Source organism: Strix uralensis, chromosome 7, assembly GCF_047716275.1.
Source record: "Strix uralensis isolate ZFMK-TIS-50842 chromosome 7, bStrUra1, whole genome shotgun sequence".
Lineage (NCBI taxonomy): Eukaryota > Metazoa > Chordata > Aves > Strigiformes > Strigidae > Strix > Strix uralensis.
Window position 1 is genome coordinate 434,191 of NC_133978.1, and position 20,050 is coordinate 454,240.

General features: G+C 44.2%; 1 long non-coding RNA gene across 1 annotated transcript; it reads left to right on the forward strand.

Moving 5' to 3' along the window:
• The first annotated feature begins 4,499 nt into the window (after positions 1-4,499).
• Positions 4,500-11,646, forward strand: LOC141945689 (uncharacterized). The gene is made up of 4 exons (XR_012629582.1): positions 4,500-4,963; positions 10,037-10,206; positions 10,742-10,938; positions 11,538-11,646. It is a non-coding gene; the product is annotated as an uncharacterized LOC141945689 (long non-coding RNA).
• Positions 11,647-20,050: the final 8,404 nt, after the last annotated feature.

A 20,050-nucleotide genomic window follows, 5' to 3' on the forward strand; every position in this document is an offset into this window, starting at 1 on the left:
GAGTTGAAGCTGTTATGACATCATGAGTCATGGGGCCTGAGGCAGTAGAAACAAAAGCCTGAGCTGAACGAAGTGAATCCTAAGAGTGAGTGTTTAGTTGTTGGTTAGTCAGGAGATCACTAGAAGTAAGAAGAATATATCAGTTACTCTGAATTTAAATCTAACATTAGAGATGGAGTTAGAAAACCAGTATGAGATACTTCAAGTGTGGGGTTTTGATCTAATGGGAGTAGAAGTAGTTCTTTGAGTAGACTCAAAGAAGTCTAAAACTGTATATATTAACATTGCTTATTATCTATACAACACAAAGGCTGTGAATGCACCCCTTGGAGACAGTTACATGGAATGAAGAGTAACTTTCTAGGTGGCATATGAGATAAATTGAAACAGCTTCCTCAAGGGCTTTAAACAGAAGACAAGTATTAGCTGATAATTAGCATATAAATTCCAGTTTGATAATTAGCATATAAATTTCATCTTGAGAATTGGAATGAATGGTTTTTCAAAAGGCTGAGAGGCAAAAGCAAATGACAATGGCTACTACCATCTGATTTAGTCAGACTCCCTCCCTCCCACAGCCACATCTAGGCCATACATCAGGCAACGTTTCCATAGAACAAGAAGACTTCTGCCTTGGGTTATGGCAGGAAGGGGCAGATTCATCCTGGATTTACTCTGAATGAACTTCATAGCATCCCATGGCAGACTGAAGAGGGTGATGGCAGAGGGACCCTGCTCATAGGGTCATTCCAGGTGCAGCTGCATTCATGCTGGCATACCAAGAAGAAGGGGCTAAGCCGGGAGGTTCATGGCCTGTTGTGCAGACTGGCAACCACTGACAGGTTTGTTTAGCACATGTGTCGGCGGGGAGCTGTTGTCCAGTCTCACTTGGATTTTTTTTTTTTTCAACCATGATAATTAGAAACTTGCCTTGAATTTCTGCTGAAAAGCATCAACTTAATTCTGTACTGCCTAGGGTGTCTATTTTATATTGCAAGACTGAAGAAATAATTGAGTTGTCACTAGCGCAGTGTGTTCCAGTGCACAGGAGGGAACTTGTGGTGTAAATACTGTGGTGGTGTTTGGAGAAATGTAAGGTAGGAAAAATTGGGCCCAGAAAATGTCCCTGAAGTTCCTGTAGGCTGGTCATCTTCAGAAATACATGAAAGAACTTTTTAACAGTGTTATGGTTACAGAGGAATGTCCAAGAGTCTAGTGAATGAGTGTGGATCTTGTTGTGAAGGAAAGCCCACTCGCATGCCATCATAGCACATGGAAAAAAGGCTTACAATATGCTATTCAGAATAGGAAGTAAGTCCCATAATCTGCCATGTGGCTTATGATGGTGATAATACTTGGCTTATCAGCAGGTAGGTGGCATTGCTAAGAACATGAAGGCCACCCTTTCTAAAGAAAAGATTAAACAAGGTCTCCAAATTAACTGTACAAAAAACTACCTATGTCTAAACACAGTTCTGTGTTAAAAGTAAAAGGCAAGGTGTGTTATATCATATATTGTTTAAGCCGCCAAGAGTTGCTTCGAAGTAGAGGAACAACCAAATGAAGGTGTTAAAATTGTCTGATCAGAGTAATTAAGGGAAGAAGCAGATATCAAAGAAGATGTAAAGGGAAAGAAACAGGAAGAGCAACCGGAATGAGAAAGTTCAAAATTTTCATCTCAGAATGAAGATGAAGGAGTTCCACAGTAGTCCTGTATCAGGAAATTTTGTGTTAGTGCAGAGCAGGGGGAAATGCTTTAAAAGGGAATATGCTGCCAAGGCAGGTGGATCAACTGGCTGCAGAAACAGGGGCCTTCCCAGGTATCAAGCCATGCATTGGTCCTTTCTCCCTCCCACAGGGGACAAAAGAACAACTTCCAAAGGGCACAAGTAACCACGGGATTTCTCAGGGGCTTGAAAGAAAAAGAGTTTGTGAGGCGTGTGCATCCTGAGGCTGAAGAATCGCAGGGCATCACTCAGTGAGTGGACACTCCTCAGCGCACCCTTAGCAGGTCCAGGTGGTGGCTGTCAGGGCTTTGTTTCCAGCCCATGCTCTCTCTCAGGAAACAGCCCTGGACTGAAAAGCAGCCAGGTGAAGAGGTGAGTGGGATGAAACTATTTTATGTATAGACATGCAAAATGAATGGCTTCTGTAGTCATGTACTGGACAGAAAATTCAGTGATACGTCCTGAATACACTGTTTAGAAGTTCTCTCAGAAAATCCTTCATCTCTTCAATAAACCTCTTTTCTATGCCCAGATACACAGAGGAAAAAGATGGACAGACTTCCTCAATTTGAGCAGAGGATGATTTTCAAATCCAGGAGTGGCCATGGAGATTGGAAAAGGCAGTTTAGTGTGAGAATGAGGAAGAAGGCAGGGAAGGTGAACGTGGGAAAAGCGAGAACTTTTAGGAAGTTTAAGACATTTATTTCATTTTTTGGACCAAAAGAGTAAGTTTTAGTGCATGTGTGTTTGTGGATTATGCGCGTTATATTTGCTATATAGTATCCCCCTGGGAGGGGGGAAGGAGACAAATGCACGGCCTTTCCTACCTGCTGTGGAGCACCTGTCGTGTCCCTTTTGACACAGGTTATTTATATAGTAGGGACAAGGGTGTGATCAGATTCACTGGAGCTGCTGGCCATTGACTTGTGTGGACTCTTAAGATATTTAAGAGGTTTGCCTTCCCTGACAAGTGCTTGTTGTGTTGCTTATACCCGTGTTAAGTCTGGATTGCTTTTGTGTTGATGAGCCTTGCAGTGTGGTTCGTCTTAGTGCTGCGTGGTTTGATAAATGTGACCCAGAGGATTGTCTGCTGTCTGTGATGAGCTGTTACAATCAGCATCGTGATACTCAGCAGCTGAGCCTGTGGCTGGGGGCTACACCACATGGCATCTGAATGCTGCACTTAATTCAACTCCTGTTGGCTTGAATTTCCAAAGTTGGCAGGAGGGAAGATGTTTTCTATCCCTGTTTTCCCCTGGTGTGTCCTCTCTAGCAGAAAGCTCGAGGAGTGAATGATGAAGCTGAGCTATCAGTAACTGGTCCTGGCACAGCTGTAAGTTCCTTTTTTTTTTCTCCTTTCTTTGCATTTATGTGCTAGGGACATCTTACCAATTTTTACTTCCAGAAAGCTGCTTTTTACCTTATTTTTACTATAATTACCATTACTTCTCTGAATGGGACTTTTGATCCTCAGCTTTAATAACCCAAAGCTAATTTCTGCTACTGATGATGAATAGTGATAGAAGGAGTTTTAACTTCATTACAGACAATACTTTGTTTTGGTCCTTGTTATCAGTCAAGACAGGAACTGTAATCTGTATCCTGGCATGTAGCCTGAAGCTAATAGATATCTTCTTAATATGTAAAATATTTTGGGACTTGGTACAGGTTTTTTTTCTAAAAGTGATTGTGATGGCACTCACAATTTATGATAAAAATTGTCAGGCTTTAATGCTGAGACAAAATGTGAACATAATATTCGGATTTTTCTAAAAATTGTCCACCTTGGGTGTTAAATCTCTTGGCTTTTAGTGATAACAGTCCTGCAGGATAGGGCAATTCATAATTCTGAGCTGTCATTTTGGGCTTCTGCTTCCTGTGGACTCCAAAAGGGTTGATTAAAATTCATATTTTTTTTTAAGATTTCCCTAAGAAAAATGGGGAGCATGCTTAGTTTAAGTAAAATGTTCAATGCTCAAGCAAAAATCTGATGCAAGAGAAGTTCTGGGTGTGTGCTGCAGACGTTTATCTTCTGCCATAAGTCCATAATTATAATTTAATTCAGCCTTGCATGTTTTGAAAATACAGAGTAAAACCTTTTGTTTCTTGTAGCAGTGTCACAGATGAAAGTATTGACAGGGTAATGGTTTAGTGAAAAATCTAGGTTTATTAATAGCTAACAGCAATTTATTATTACAAAATAATTCAGAAATACTGAAAGAAAGAAAAGCAACTTATTCACAGATTCTAAAATGACAAGATTCACACTAACTTACTTAAGGGTACCTTAATTTATATATATATGTGTGTGCATACACAAAGGGGACAAACACACGGCAACAGAGGTGTTTGGATTCAGTAGAATAAACACACAAGAGTTTCAATTGCAAAAGGAATTTTATGCTGTCTCAGGGAAACAATGTTGACAAAGACTGAATATTAAAGAACTCGAGCTACTTGTGGTGGGGCAATTCTTACCCCCCCGCCCCTCCTTGTTGTGCTGCTGGGTGCTCCGTGTGATTCCACCCACAGCCCCGAGCTCCACCCCAGTCTGTGGAGATAAGGACTGATAACGGTAAGGAGCCGGCTCCTGCCCTCCCTTGTTCCAGCCTTATCTCTCTGTGCTCTGAATTGATGCCTTTCTGTAGCATTGAAAATAAAAATGTCAGCCCCCCTGTTCCAGCCCCGCACAAAGCCACCAGTGGTGTGATTGCTCCTGTGGCACTTTGCTGGAGGCACCAATGGCATGTAGCATTGTGGGGGAGAGGTGACTGCACTCTGCGACAGGCCGGAGGAGCGGAGGGAGCTGTAACCCAGCGGGGACAGGGCTGGTGTTCAGAAGCTGTCTGGGCACAGTCCTGGGCAGGAGCTCGAGGGAGCCCTTCTTGAGCAGGGGGTTGGCCAAGATGATTTCCTGAGGTCCCTTCCAACCTCGACCATTCTGTGTTTCTGTGGCGTGCCAGAATCTTCCATGTGTACGGGGGCCTCTGAAAACAGAGGAGAGGGAGAGCTCAGGGAGCATTTCAGGAGAAAGTACCAGCTTCTCAGGATTTCTCTTGCAGACCAGGAATGCCTGTGCTGCAAAGTGACAGTGATGTGGCCGTGCAGCCCTCGCACCAGCTCATCCAAGCAGGCCGTCCGTGGCTCCATTCTTTGGTGCGAGCTGTTCCCAGGACTGCGCAGGCTTGGAGAAGTTCTGAAGCACCAACTGCTCGGGCATCTGCCATGGGGCACAGGTAGGACCAGGCTGGCGTTGAGCTCTGCCTCATAGGAAGGCTTTGCAGTTAAGAATGCACAACAAGAGTGAGACCCTTTGCACTCAGATCTGTGGGGTGGTTCCTGTTGCACTGTGGTGTCTCCCGAGCCCCAAGGACTCTGTAACACAATGGAACTGCAGCGATTTGGTGGTTTCTGTTACCACCTCCTTTTGCATTCCAGCGCACAGAGTACATGACCTGCTTTACTTTGTGCAGCAAAGTTTAAACAGTAATAGTGTGTGGTACATCTTCACTAATCAGCGGGACTGATGTTTGAGAGAGAGTCTGGCTCCTGTGATGACAGCGGAGAACCTGCTGTGCTGAGGTTCCCTGAGGTGATTCCCCTGTGAGATCCGTACGGGAGCAGGATGCATTGTGTGTTGTATGTGTGTGTGTCTGTATCTGTGTGTGTATTTGCAGGCTCTAGCTGTGGACAGCCCTTAACGCTACCAAGATTTTTCTGGTAGGAAGATGTTATGTTCACTGAAATCAACAGGAAAATGTTCTTGAACATCACTGAGATTTTAAAATTAACACTCGCAGCTTAAGATCTTATGCAGGTTTTCTAAGTTCTGTGGCATCAGTGAACAGGAAAAGGCTTCTTAGCTGTGTGTTTAGATGCCCACGGAGAGGTGAATGAGGAGATGAAATTAGCAAATATCCTTTTAGTCTTCATTAATTGTTATCCTGATTCTTCATGTTGTGTACAAGCTGATCCTGGTTTTAAGATGTGGCAGAGATAATGTAGCCCCTGTGGTACCATGAGGCACAGTTTTCTTAGTTGTAAAATTTGTGCATGGAGGAAAAAACCATGGCACAGCTAGCACCCAGGGCACAAATGGGGCCAACCTAGTGTGGTGCACGGCACTGCCTGCAGAGCATGGCTGGCTTGCTGCCTTTGGGGAGTTGAAGGATGGCACTGACTTTTTTTCCCAGTGTGCTTTTTCTTCAGCTACTTCAAGTGCAGTAATGATTATGTAGCATGTTTTTAATGCCCTTGTGGAGAAAAGCAGACATAATTGCATGGCCCAAAAGAGCTTAGCATGTACGTACTGATGAGTAATAATATCTCTTGGCTCAGAACTGATTTTTTGGGGGGGGGCATTGTCAAGAGGAAGAGGGCAATATGTGCTTCATGCCACACTCGAACACAGTGGCTTCTGAAATATGACATAGAAGGATCTGGTCCCTAGTTACCTCCCCTCTTTCTTGGGATAAAATTATGTACTTTAAATCCTTTTCTCTTGTACTCCAAAACTGGCCTAAATGAAGGAACTGAGGCAGAGGTCTTCCTATTCCTTCCTCATGCTTGGAGTCCCATGGAAGTGACTCTAACCAGATGGAGAAATAGCGGTTCCCCCTACACCTCTGCTGCCACACGTAGACAAATGTTCATGCCTGGACCTGTATAAAGAATTCTGACAACTTTGCAAAACAGGCTTGGGATGGTGATGGACTTTTCCCTCTGAGCAGTGAAGTATCACATGGATTCACTATAGATTCCTGGTGCTGTTCAGTCTTTCTTGTAGTGCAGGCGATAGTGTCTTCACAATTGCAGAATTTAAGAACTGTACTTTCTTCCTTTGCTTAGCTGATTAGAAAAATTGAAAAGCGGCCGATGGCTGCAGAAGGCAGACAGCCTGTCAGCCACCAGACGCTTACTCTATTATCGAGCTGTGGCTATGTAGCAAGGGATGAAGCATTCGAATGTACAGACAATGTTTTCTCACTAACAAGGTGCAGAAGAGATCTTAATTCTGTTTAGGCATTTGATTTTCTGTCTTGTCTTCCTGATGCAGTCTCCCAGAAAATGGATCCTGAGAAGAGATGCAAATGGCTCTGAACTCAGGTGTTGAGGCTGAGATGACGAATCTCATTTACTGATGTTATTTCAAGTCCAGTCCTGATGCATTTGGCTATTTCAGTTCATGTTTTCATACTAGTGGAGCTGTGGGATTCTGAGTGCCCTGAAAGGGCTTTTCACTTACAAGAATGTCCGGGAACTTGCATGTCACTTTGAAGGCCAGCTTGCTTGATGTCAGTGAGCATTGCCATTTGCAATTGCCTGCTGAGCCAAGGATACATCTTTATTACTTACTCTAGTAGAGGCACTAGGAGAAGCCCTGATTGCTTTCCAACGGCTTTTACTTGGATTTCTCTAAATGATTTCTTTTGAGCCTGCTTTTGGTATAGCTGTGTTAAAAGGGCTGAGACCCATCCCACCTCCCTGAGGCATTTCAGTTGGGACTAGAGCTGCCCCAGATACAGTGCGCTCCTGTGTTAATGCCAGAGGGCTGAACTGAGAAATGGAGACTCTGTTACACTGGGCAATGTCAGAGGAATGGTTTCACTAGGAGAAGGAACTTGTTACCTAGGTAAATGCAGCAATATTATTTAGCTGCTTAAGCTTTCCTGATCTTGGACAGCTTGCATGCATTTAGCACAGCTCCGCTGCCTCTGCCTGCTTGTCAGAACAGCTTGGAAAGCTGCCCTAGCAACATTTTGTACCTATGGCAGACATGTAATCCACTTGTACAGACTGGGTGAACGCTGAGTATATTGTTCTTCAATCAAAGAAAGCTTAACAGAATTTTGGATGAAGCTACGGCAGTGGTGGGGTATATGCACGTATCAGCTGATCTAATTAGTGCTAATATTTTGTCAGACATGTCAAAGTCACTTTCCTTCTCAAAGCATTACTAAAAAATAGAAATCCACTTCTGTTGCATTCATTTCGTTTGCTGGATTTGCATCATCTGTAAGCTAAATCTGATGCCTCAGCTGTGCCATTTTAATCTTTGAGGAAAAGCACTGTTCAGCCGTGTGCACACCAAAGCAAGAGGGACATCCATTTGGAACTGATACAGCTGAGGCACTGCTGAAGAATTCTGTATTAATGCTTAGCCTGTCTTAGCCACAGCGTGTCTGGAGGCTGTAAAGCAATGGCCTAGTCGGTCAAGCAGTGGTCTGTTTGAAAATAATGTCCTAAAAGCAGGTACTGCTAAAAAGCAGTTCTGTAACGTTCCAGAATCAGACAGTTGAAGGAGGGACACAAGCTGAATAGGGAGCTCTTCTCCCTCGACCCCTGCTGATGTGATTGTTCAGACTGATCTGTGAGTGAGAGAGACTGTATTGAGAACAAGGTGGAGCTGCTGTTAGACAAAATTCAACTTCCATTGCAGCAAAAATAGCACAGTTGGAATTGAACTTTCCTACCAGCAAAAACCATATTGATCATTGTCTTGAATATAATTGTAAATACCTTGAAGCAGCTGTGAAGGCTCAGTGAAGCAATGGGTACTTGTTTTGCTCTAATGGGAAAATGCAGAAAGTGATATTTGATGTCCCTTGAGACTTAAAATGCAACATGAAACTGCAAATAAAGTAATTCCCTCGGAATAGTTACAGTACAGGATTGTCTTTAATTTACAATTAGCAAAAGTGTTCTTTAGTAAAGGCAGTTTTCTGGAGCAGTCTGGTATTCAGTTGAGTTTGCCAGTGTATCCCTACCGTGTGGTGTTACCAAGGTAAAAGCCAGCACTGCAGTGCTGTGCTAGGGCCCCTGGACAAGGCACAGTCACTTGTTTGAACGCTGCTAAAATGAACACAGCTTAGGGAGGCGTGTAAAGCGATGGCCACGCTGGGGCCACAACTGCATCGGTTGTAAATGCCTGGAGCTGGGCTGCCTTGTGATTGTGTTTTGATGACTGTCGTGTGAGTAAGTGATGAAAAGAGTGGTGGACCAGATAGGTTAAGTTTTCAGTCAGTACTTTCACATGAAGGGGCGTTCCCAAAGCTTTCTTCCTGCAGGAGGAGTTGGGTTGGAATGACCTACTCCTCTCTGAATTTCCTGTCCTTTGTATTTATCATACTCAAATATAATTTGCCAAACAGTAACCCGAGGTCTCGGTATCGGTGTGATACTGTGCTCCAGACTGTTTAAACTTCACTTTTCCATTTTTAGCTGCCCATCTCTTCTCTCTACGGTTCTTTACAACTGATGCCAAGTGACGCCCTATGAGCCATTAGGCAATTTTGAAATAGAAATTTATTGTTGGGATTGATAAGGGACTGTTCTTGCTGCTTTGAATTTTTTTCGACTTCTGATAATGTCAAGAATCAATTCAGCTTGGAACCTGGAAATAGCTTGTATGACTGTGGGTAACCTGTTTTAGCTGGCTTTTTGCTTCTGCTTTCTATCTTGTCCCTTTGGGGCAGCTGATGATGGGAACCACAACTGGAAACTGGGAATCACAGTAATATCCATCATCCAGTGACATTCATCTTGCAGAAAGTACCAGGAAGAGTAATGTCAGAAATAAATTCCGTTCCATTTCACCTTAAGGACAGCTGGAAGCTTCATTATGATTTAAAATGACATCTTTTTTTACTGGAATCTTTTTGCACTCTGTTCTTTTGTAGTCAGTGGTGGTTTCTTTTGATACAGTCAGTAGTGGTTTCTTCTGATAGTATCGTACCTTATTCTCTGGGATGGGAATGCATTAGGGGATGTGGTATCCCATGGCCGTCAGCTCCAGGTAATAGGCACACTAACTTCGGAAGTCCTTGTTAATTAACAGAGTCTTGCTGCGGAAGCTGAGGAAAGCTGTTCCTGTGGATTGTACTGCAGTGCACAGCAGGCCTCTTGCTGGCCCTTACTGCAGTGTGCTGGTGACAGCTGCTGCTGGAGTTGCTTTTCCAAGTTTAGCTTCATGTTCGGGAATGTCATGCATGTGCGTGACATTAAAGCAGCCTGTAGGAGTGACTGCTGAAGGCTACATGCATCACACCGTTATTCACACTAGAGGTGAGACCTCATGTGAAAGCTGTTTCGGTCAGAGTTAGCCAGGTGAGAGCTGGTGGACTTTTTAACCCTTGCTGGCAGTTTTTGGGCAGAACTGGGAGTTAACAGTTCATGGGACATGGAAAAATTATAAACCAAGTCTCTCCTATGAACTTGGTAATATCAGTTGTGCTGGTGTTGTAGGAGTTACTAGGAGACTATGAAAACACTCAAATGCCTGCACTACGCTGTCGTTCCTTTGCTTGCAGCATCAGCTTGTCTTGCTCAGCTGCCGTTCACCAACTTCAGCTGCTGAATTCCACTACACCTCGAGCTAAGTGCTTGGCTGCCTGTTTTATTTTTCTTGTGTTTGGGTCAACTATAGAAGAGATGTCTGAAGACATGACATATGCAGGAAAGAGCGGCACAGATGAATGATGTAAGTTGCATATAAAATCTGAGAGCTGAACCTTTAGCAGGTCACATCATCACAGGGTGCTCGAGGTCCGCTGCAGCCATTTGTATGGCCGTTAGGAAATACCATGGAGTGGGTCTAGAACGTTGGAGACTTGGTGTGATTTGCCTCAAGGTTGCATTTTCTAGTATCTTTTCCTTTCCTGCACCTTCCTGACATAATGCATTGTGCCAGGGCTGCAGTGTCTGCTTTGTAGTGCTGCTCTTAGGAGTGCACTGAATTGCTTTTAATTTGTGTCCTGATGAAAGGTGCCAGACAGGTAGTTCTGGAAGGAGAAGTTACTTTTTAAGTAGGGGAAATTCCCTGTCTATCCCAAAGGCACCCTAGACAGAGAGCTACCCCCAAGTTGTTCTACACGTGTCCTCATTTTCTTGCTTTCTTTCCTGCCTTTCCTTTGTCTGCAGTTGCTTGGGTCTTGTACACTGAACTGACACTCATGAGGTTCTGGGTTTTGTGTGTATAAATTTTTCTTAATACCTGTTCCTCTTTTCCACAATAGTCGTTGTCTCTCTGTCTGCCTCTTTACGGTGGAGTTTCATGTTGCCAAGGCACGTGGCCTATTTGACTACTCTGCACTGGAGACTTCATCCAGCCTCACAGTGTGCTGGACACTGGAGACCAGCGGTGGATTTATATGCCTGACGGTGTGACCTCTCTGCTCCTGCCAGGCTGATGCTCAGCTCTGTCTGGTGAGAGGTAGGTGCCATCTGCTGCAGCTGCTTAAGTGGGGTTTGGAAGTGATGGGGAAGACTTCTGACACGTACTGGATTGTCTCCAGTTAATGCTAGTGTCTTTGGGAATACTTGTCTTCTGGGATCTGGCCTAGGATTCCAAAGCTCACTCTGCACAGCATGCTAGAGAGACAGCAGATGGTGATGCCTTCTGTGCCATTCTAATCTGCTGTGAGCTTGGGCCAGTGACCTAGAAGGGATGGGCTCTGGGATGGTTTGCCTGGTGTCTGTGGCAATCTACCCACAGTTGCCCTTCTATTGCTGTGGAGAAAGTCTCATTGAAGAGATTACATGGATTTCACAATGGGTGCTACCTGATACAGTGTTACTGGCCTAAGAGGGAGAGGGTTTAGACTGCTTTGAAACGAGCAGGCTTTGAAGGCAAACCATCTGTGTGTCTGCATAGCTCTAACCTTCCCAACTGCAGCTTAGTTTCTAGTATATACACGAGCTTTCAAAAGCATCTTTGATTAATACATTAAACATCCTGGGGACCTGTCCAAATTCAAACTATTTAATGGCAACTGTCATCACAGGGCTTCTTCCTCCTTTTTTTCCTTCCAGTTTACCCCTCAACTTTCCCCTGGGGCATAAAGCAGAGCTGGCAAGCTTTGGAGAGGCTGGAACAGTGGCAGGTTCTCCTTGCAGCACAACCTGCTGCTGTTGGCATGAAACCTGGAAGTAGACGTCGCTCTGATATGGCTGCAGGATCACGTTACTGCTTGGGTTCATTTGTAGTGTATCAGCCCTTGGCTGCTTATCAGCTTCATGCTTTAAAATGTTGGAGACACAGAGGGAAGGAAGAACAAATACTGCAAAGTGTGTTGCAATAACTGTGTAAAGAACAGCTGGTCACACACAGGAAATAAAACAAGTTGTCTGATCCAGTTAAGCCTCTGGTTGGTTGCCACATCTGCAGTGACTTATAGTGCTAAGGGACATGATTAGGTGTTTAGAAATACTCACTTGAAAGTCACTAGAGCAGAAGATAAAAGGATTTTGCTAGAATTGCACAGATTCGTGCACCTTGTCCCTCTAGATTCTTTTTAGCTGCCCAGGCTCAGGAGTAATGCCTTGTAAGGATGCAAAGCAGCATTGCCCAGAGGCCGCCTCTGTGACTACCCGGAGGTTTAGTTCTGCTTGCTGCAATTGTGCGGGCAGGTTGGGGAGTTGCTGCGTGATGCCTCGGTCTGCGTTATCCCCACAGGGGGTGGTGCAGGCTGGTTTGTGCCAAAGAACAGCCATGAGTCCAGGCCTAGGAACAGGGTTCCACTTAGCAGTGAAGCCAAGTGGGTACATTTGAATGTCTGTCTGAAACAAGCAGGCTTACAGGTTTGTATGCACATATTAGTGGGTTTCCTCCTTCCATTGAACTCTTTGAACGATTGGGTGGCGGAAAGGAAAAGTGGAGAAGGCACTGCACCTTGGATGGGAGGGGAAAAAAAATCCAAGGCATCCTTGTTTTCTGATGCTCAATCAGTATAAATCATGATCTGCCAATGCTCTGGCCTATGTACATTAGTTTCGATCTCAACTCACCTCCAAGGTTAAGCACGAAGATGAACACACGGAAAAGATAGATAGCATGCTGAGTAACAAACATGCTTCTGGTAGGGGTATTCAGATCATGCTATCGGACAAAATGTTATTGTCAGTGTTTCTCAGCATATGAATGCTGCTCAGTATAAAGAGCAGCTCGTACTGTTACTGGTGTTGTGATACGGGAACGACTGGTGCAAGTTCTGGTAAACAGCAGCAGAATTGGTGTTAAAGACTAAGGCAAGGAACGAGACTTTGGTTAGGCGTGCAAGATACAGATACTGTAAAACTACATGCTTTTTGTGATTGCCTGTGTCTTCTGACTCAGAAATAGGAAGCTGGATAGTAGCAGTGAAAGAGTTCTGCAGTGGATCTCTCTTGTGGGGTCAATAGGCTGTAAGGTCTGTGTTCCACTGCTTGGCAAGGCAGCGACACGGAATGCTGAGAAAGCAGGAGGGAGCTGAGCACTGCAGAGCTGAGCTTCAGGGACTTCTCTGCTGGCATACAAGGCGTAGGGCTGGCAGGTTTGTCTGGGTGGTAACAGGAAGGTTGGGATCCGAGAGCAGCAGTGGCTGTGCTGGCTGTTAGATGGCATTTGCCTCTGTTACAGCAGTATCCCAGGTTTGAAGGGATGGATGCCTTCCTGACAGACCTTGTTCTCCCTGCTTTAACAGGGCTGCATCAAAAGCGAGTTGCCTGCATCTTTCTGGCTATAAAAGATATTGGGGCTGCTGTTTGTACCTACTCAAAGTTTATCTTGTGCTTTTAGTCTCATCACATTAGTAAGTTGTTAGAGCAAGGCACAGAAGAAAAGAGGGGGAGGGGGAGGACTGTGGAAAGAGAAGTAAGTAGGAAACAGCCAGACTTCCATTTCAGCTCTTTAGCTAAAAGTTTTGTGGGCCTGGTAGTTTGGAATGAGCTTCTGATCCATGTGGAGCAGTAGCTGTGTGAGTCGTAGTGCCAGAGGGCTGAGCAGTGCTTCCTGCTGCTGAGGCCTGGACAAACAGACCGGTGGAACTCCTGCCAGCCAGTGGCTTGGAGCGCTTTGTGCTTGCTGCAGGACCTCAGCCAGGTCAGAGCTCACCTGTGCTTTAAGTGGGGACACTGGGAAACTGAATACTATCATGTTGTTTTTCTGTGTTGGGATGTCTAAAACAAATTCAGATCTGGGGGGAAAAAAGTCTCCATGGGCTACTTGAAACATCATCCTCTCTTTTTGGATAAAGCATTTTCACCTGAAAGCATTCACCTTTTCAGTGAAACCCTGTCCCACCAGCCATGGGAACATGACATTTCTGCAGTGACTTAGCTCTCACCGCTGTGCTGATCTCTTGCCAAGCAAATCACCTGCAATTGGAATTGCCTGGGGTTGGCATCTACCAGGTACAGAGAGAAGGTTTTTCTGTGCTGGCTTTTTTTCTGTTTGACTTTGGGCAAGTGTTAATACTTACTTTTGTGCTTTTTGTAGAGCATACAAACTTATCCCTAGCATTAAAGTATTTCTTGAAGGTCCATATTCAATAATACTTAAGTTTGTATGTTCTACACAAAGCACAAAAGTATCCCTAGAATTTAAAGCATTTCTTGAAGGTCCGTACTCAGTGTTTATGGTGAAATAATCTTTTGGCTACCCTGTTTGACAGGGAAAAGTATAAACATTCTTTAGGATGCCTGCTGTCATCAAACACTCAGCACGCTTCTAACAAGTTATTCAAGTACATCTTTTCCTAAGAAGTTTTAAGAACAGAAGATGCATTAAGAAAATAAAGGAGGTGAAGAGGTAAGGGATTAGTTTATCAAGGAGACTTGGGAGAGAGGTGTTGCTATTAATTGTCATTATTGCTTGTATTGCTGAAGCAAACTCAGAAATCGAATGAGTCCTGTGTGTTAAACTCTTTTTGATGATGAGGCTTGTTTTACTTGCTGTGTTCAAAAAGAAGTTCTGAAGGAATTAAAGCCTAGGAAAATGCTGATGTCTGTCAGTTGTAAATCCTGTTCTTAGGGCTGTTTGCTTGCTGTGTAAGAGTTGTGTGGTTTGAGTCATGCTGCAGGCAAGCATGCTAGAAAGCTAGGTATTTATAGATAATTTGCCAACATGCAAAGTGTCTCCTGTTCAGTCTGTTGTGTGACCATGAAGATCAGGATGAGAGGGCCTGTGGAGTTTCCTAGTGCAAGGATGGGAAGAAGAGAAATCTGCACATGACAGTGGTGCAGGAAGTGCTAATGGAGAACTCAGTTCAGCAAAGTCCTCCCCAAAGTAGGCAGGACATGTGCCAAGAAGGGAGGGAATAGGGGTAGAAAGTGACTCTACCTAGAAGGTCATTACAGGAGCAGGTGAAGATAATAGTTGTGTACTGAAGAGTTTTGAAGAGAGGAATCTAAGAAGATTTACTTCACTTTCAGCAGTGAAACGAGTTCTTCATGCACTATAAAACTGGAAAGGCTGTAACCTAGTCTGTAGAGTGTGTGGGCCAAAAGATACCTGGAAATTAATTTGTTTTTACAGTAGCATTTTTAGTTTAGAAAGCCCTCTAATCTTCGTCATATCTTTTGCCTGTGATGGGAGTTCACGTTATTTGACTTGTTTGCAAGTTTATCATACCTTAGTCCTATGCTTCCTTGGGATTTTTTGGTGTTTGGAAACTGTAGGCCCAGACCTGATTTCTGTGGAACCCCTGCTACGGAATTAAATGCATCTAGTGATTCTTTACTGTTTGTAATTGTGTTCTGAGAACGCTCTCTTAGCTAGTGTTTAAGACACTGCGTGGGATGCAGGTTGTAGCTTAAGGCACGTAAACTTAGGTGTTCATGTGTAGGCATGTAAGCTACAGCCCAGCATTTTGGCTCTGTTTATAGTCAGTGGAGATCTGTAACGGACAATGAAGCTTATTCCTAAGTATAGAAGCGGAGACAAGGTAGCCTGGAAGCTGAATCCCACCCTTACTGCACATTTTATGTTCTAATTTAATCAAACATCTTGTCATACCAAATCATATGCCTTCCTGGGGTAGGAAGGGCTGTTGAAGAAAGGAGGGAACAGTAAAAATGTGGAAAGTCGTAGCTTTATAAGAAGTGGGAAAAGGTGTGTCAGAAGGGAGAAGGAACATTCCTCTATGTATGACTGAAATTAAGGGGAAAGTGCTGAGATGTATAGAAGAGAAGTCAGGGTTAGAAAAAGGGACTTGAGGGATACACACAGGAGAAACAAACCATAAGAGCCTCAGGGTTGAAGGTGAAGGTACCTTTTGGGGGCAGGTAAGTACTACAATAGCTCTTGATAGCTGTCTTGCAAGTAATCAATTACATTGGGGGTAGAAGCATGGGAGAGCAGAGCAAGAGAAGAGAGGAGACTGCTGGTTATGGGTCTAGGGCTGGTTTAGGGTTTGGAATAGTAATGAGGAAGCTCTGAAGGAGGGGGAATGAACTGCAGCAAGTCATCTGTCATCACACGGTGTGGTTGTGATGAGGGTGGCTTTGTGGTGGGAACACGGAAGTGACAGTCAAGAAGATAACCTGAATTCAATTGCCATCACTGCTTTACATTTACACGGTGACTTAGCTCTCAGCACTGTCCTGCTGCTGTCTCCATGGATAAAAGCAAGCTGACAGGATATTATTTGCTTCTTTGGCAAGAGTGTGATAACTTAGGCCAAGTTGCTTGGACTGCTGTTTCTAGTTGTTACCTATCATTTTGAAGCAGTGATAGAGAATTTGTTAAGTTGCTCAGAACTCCCAAATTAAATTTTAGTCTCAAAACCAAGCCTTGATGGACCTTCACAGCCTCACTGGTTTAACTGGCTTCTTGACTCTTTTCAATGGGCTTGGAAGCTTTCACACAGAGTTCTGGCACTGACAACTGACACTGGCTTTGAAACTGCTAATTCAGTTGAGGCAACTTGAGAGTGTGGCCTTGGAAACGCAAGATGGCTGTGTGCAGGAAGGCAGTGAGAAGGGTGGCAGTGTCTTACGCATATACGCTTTCTTGAAGTCACACTTCCAGATACACAATGCTATCAGGCCAATCAAATCGAACATAGCCTTTTGTCTTCCCACCTTCATGCCTGTAAAAGCAGTATCCTTCCATCCCTTCATGACCTGCAGGGTTTGCATTGTTAGTCTGGGCAGTGTTCTTACAGAGCAAACATGAGGATTCAAGTTCAGGCCTAAATATGTTATTAGCCCTTTATTATAATACACCACTGTTCTACCCCAGCCTGGAAACCCAGGTTTTAGTCTCTTACTAATGGGCACCTGGTGGTCTGTTGGCTTCTCGGTGGTTTGTTAAAATGAGCAAGCAAATGCTGCCCATCCCACCTGAATGACACTGTTCACAGGTTTCTTGACTCTCCAAAAGATTTTAAAGGGCGCCCAGAAGTTTAAAAGAGGTTGAAGAAAACCACTTGGTTAAAAAGAGGAGAGGAAGTTTTGGTTCCGTGTTGTGGTCAAGTATCAGAGACACTCAGAGGGCTTGCTTATTTGACACAGCTTGCCCTGTTCTGAAAAGAGTAGGGCTTCATCCTGGGCAGACAGAGTCCCTAAGGAATGTCTGTGTCGCACTGAACTCATAGGCAGCTGCTATCCAGAAATGTCCGTGCTTGCTTGATCCCGAGTGGGTAACTAAAATTCCAAATGTCAGGTCAGAGAAAGAGCATCAGGAGTCAACCTGGTCACAGCACTGCTTATGTTCATTAGAAAATGGTTTCCTTTGGGGCATTGCTTGCAGATGTGGTTTCTTTACACACTTACCCAGAGAGGTGTTTTTCAACAGCTTTTCAGTACAAAGGGTAGAATGCAGCTCCTTCCCAGCTGTGCAATACTCCTCTGTAATACTCACTGCATATGCACCCTTCAGACAAGCTGCAGTGCTGTGCATGGTTTGAAATACCATTTATATGCTCGACTGTCTAGGAGGGAAGGGAAGAAGCGTGGTCCCTTTCAGTCTATAATCCTACTTGCAAATAAGAGGGTTAAATCTCACCAGGTCTTTGGCTCCACCTGTGGCTTTCTCTCCTTCTCCATCAGTCTCACAGCAAGCAGCACTGAAATCCCAGTCACAGATTGCTTTTCCTCAACCGCGGGGCCAAGGGCACTGTCCAGATTAGATACAGACAATAACAGTGAATGGGCCTCAGGGCAAGTTTCAGTTCTTTCAATTTTGCCTATGACTTTTCAGTGTGTTCTCAACTTTACCTCTTGTGATTGTATGGCTTGCAAAGGGTGTTGAGCAGACATTCTCATTGTAGCAATTTCATGTCAAGCATTTGTCTCTTGAGCTGAGAATGTCAGGTTCAGGAATTGCTTTGGTAACATTTTCCTGAGTGATTTTATAGCGAGATATATTTGGATGGTTTTATCTCTCTATTTTTGTTTCTAGTAGACAGCAAGAGACACTCTCTCAATTTTCAGCTTTATGCCAGAGCAAGATCAGTTATGGGCACTGAGTCAGTCGTAGCTCAAAAAAACCTCTCAGGCTGTATAGATAACTAGAATGAAACCCAGAAATAGTTTTCTAGGAAAAAACTGTCACAGCTGCTTCTGTGAAACTTAATACATAGAAATGAAGACTGAGGATTCAATGTTTTGATTACTTGATTGCAGCACTATCAAATGGATGAGACAGAGCAAACCAGATATAAGAAATTAAGAATGCAGGCAAAAGTTATATTACCTTCAGCTAAATGTTGTGTGCATTGAAATGACAGCCTGCCTCTTGATTAATTTTTTTTAACTATCCTTAGGTCATATAACCTTTAAAGAAAGTAAGTTTTAAAAGCTCTTTCAGTGAGCACTCTTCATTCTCTTCTAGATGAACGAAAGCTTCCAATCTAGTTTAGTAATTCTCAGAAATAGAAAAATGGGAAAAAATCGTAGGATGCTTTGGCTCAGCTTCTTGTGAAGGTCAGGAGAAGCTTGAGTAGGGTTCATATTCCTGTCATAAGCCCTGGTAGAGGTGGAGCTGGTGCTTGCCCATGGTGCAGCCATGACAGTGGATGTGTCCCTCGGGTGAGGGTGGGAGCTCCCCTCTGTCCTTACAGGTGTCACTGTGTGGAGTAGTTCCTGCCGGTGTCTGTTCTGGCTGGAGGACTCCTTTGGAAAAATACACTCAACCCACTTCCCACTGCCTCAGCATTTGGCTCTGGGGAGCCAGGCTGAGCAGCCCGCAGCCAGCAGCCACATCTGGCCCTTTGGTGCATTCAAAAGTCAGTCTTTGGATGTAGGTTTGCAGGTGCCTCGGGCTTTGCCATGTGGTTACGTTGCTAATGGCTTTCTCGCGTCTGTGGTTGTGATTGCAGGGAATTAATGCAGTTCTCCACTTGGGAACAATTGATTTGTAGATGAAAATGCATCATGCCGATCTTAAGTGTCCTCTTTCAGAGATGAAAGAGGACCCTTTTGTAAATGGTCATTTCTGTAGCGCTTCAGGATCCTGCTTGGGTTGTGCTTGGCAGCAAAGCTGGTTTTGTGTTGGAGGCAAAGGAGTGACAGCCATGTCTGCTGTGGTGGTCATTGCTAAATGGTCCTGCTATTTAATTTCCTGTTGCAGGGACCTTTATTTAAAGCTAATTACAGGTCTACCTGTAATTTCAGCTCTCAAACTAGTCCTGACGGTTTCAAAGCAGAAAGGCTGTTTGTCTGGAGCTGGTGAATTATCATCGCACAAGCTCACATGACATGCAAGCTTAAGAAATTAAGTGAAAAAATGGAGCTTGGAGGAGAGGAGCTTGCCTGATTCTAAGACATGTCTCTCTGACTGGAGGGTGGGATGTGTGTTATCTGGTCACGTGGACAAGAGATGGAAAGTCTGACCAAAAGGCATGATGAAACTACAGTCACAAAGACCTTAGCATGAGACACAAGACCCTATTCCTACCTTGCAGAAGATCAGCCTAAAGGTGTTAGGAGATAAAGCGATCTTTTCCCTGGATGGCCATCAGTTCAGGACAGATCAGAGCATACCATGAGCATGCATATGCCAGGAGCTTCAATAATTTACATCACAAGATCATCAAAATACTTGTAGATGAATGAGAATATTTTCTTTGTACTTCATACTCAATGTGTTCTCCAGGCTCGTAAGAATTAGCTGTTACGGTGTCACCTTGGTGTGTTCCCAGAGTGTTGGCAGTGATGTCCTTTCTATGGCTTGAGAGCAAACGTTCTTGATGATGGGTGGGACTTGTTCTTCTGTGCAGAAGGCGGAGGTTGAACTGCACAAGTACAGACAACATGAAACGTTCCATCGGTGAGACCCTGTTCCAGCATCTCTAGTCACAGTGGTATTCTGTGGTTATAGGTGTGTGTGCAGAGCACTACAGGAAACAACAAACATTCAGTTCTTCACTGTTAGAAATCATTAAAGTAATGGTGGGCAGCCCTCAGCTGATTCTCGTTCAAGCTAATTTTCTTGAGTTTTAAGTTGTGCTGCTGAAAACCCAGTGAAATCTAGACCCAGGGCATTTGTATGTCTTAGTTCCAAAGTCCATCAAGGAAATTCATGGTGACAAAACTTGGGCACAGGTAGATTGGGCAAAATTAGA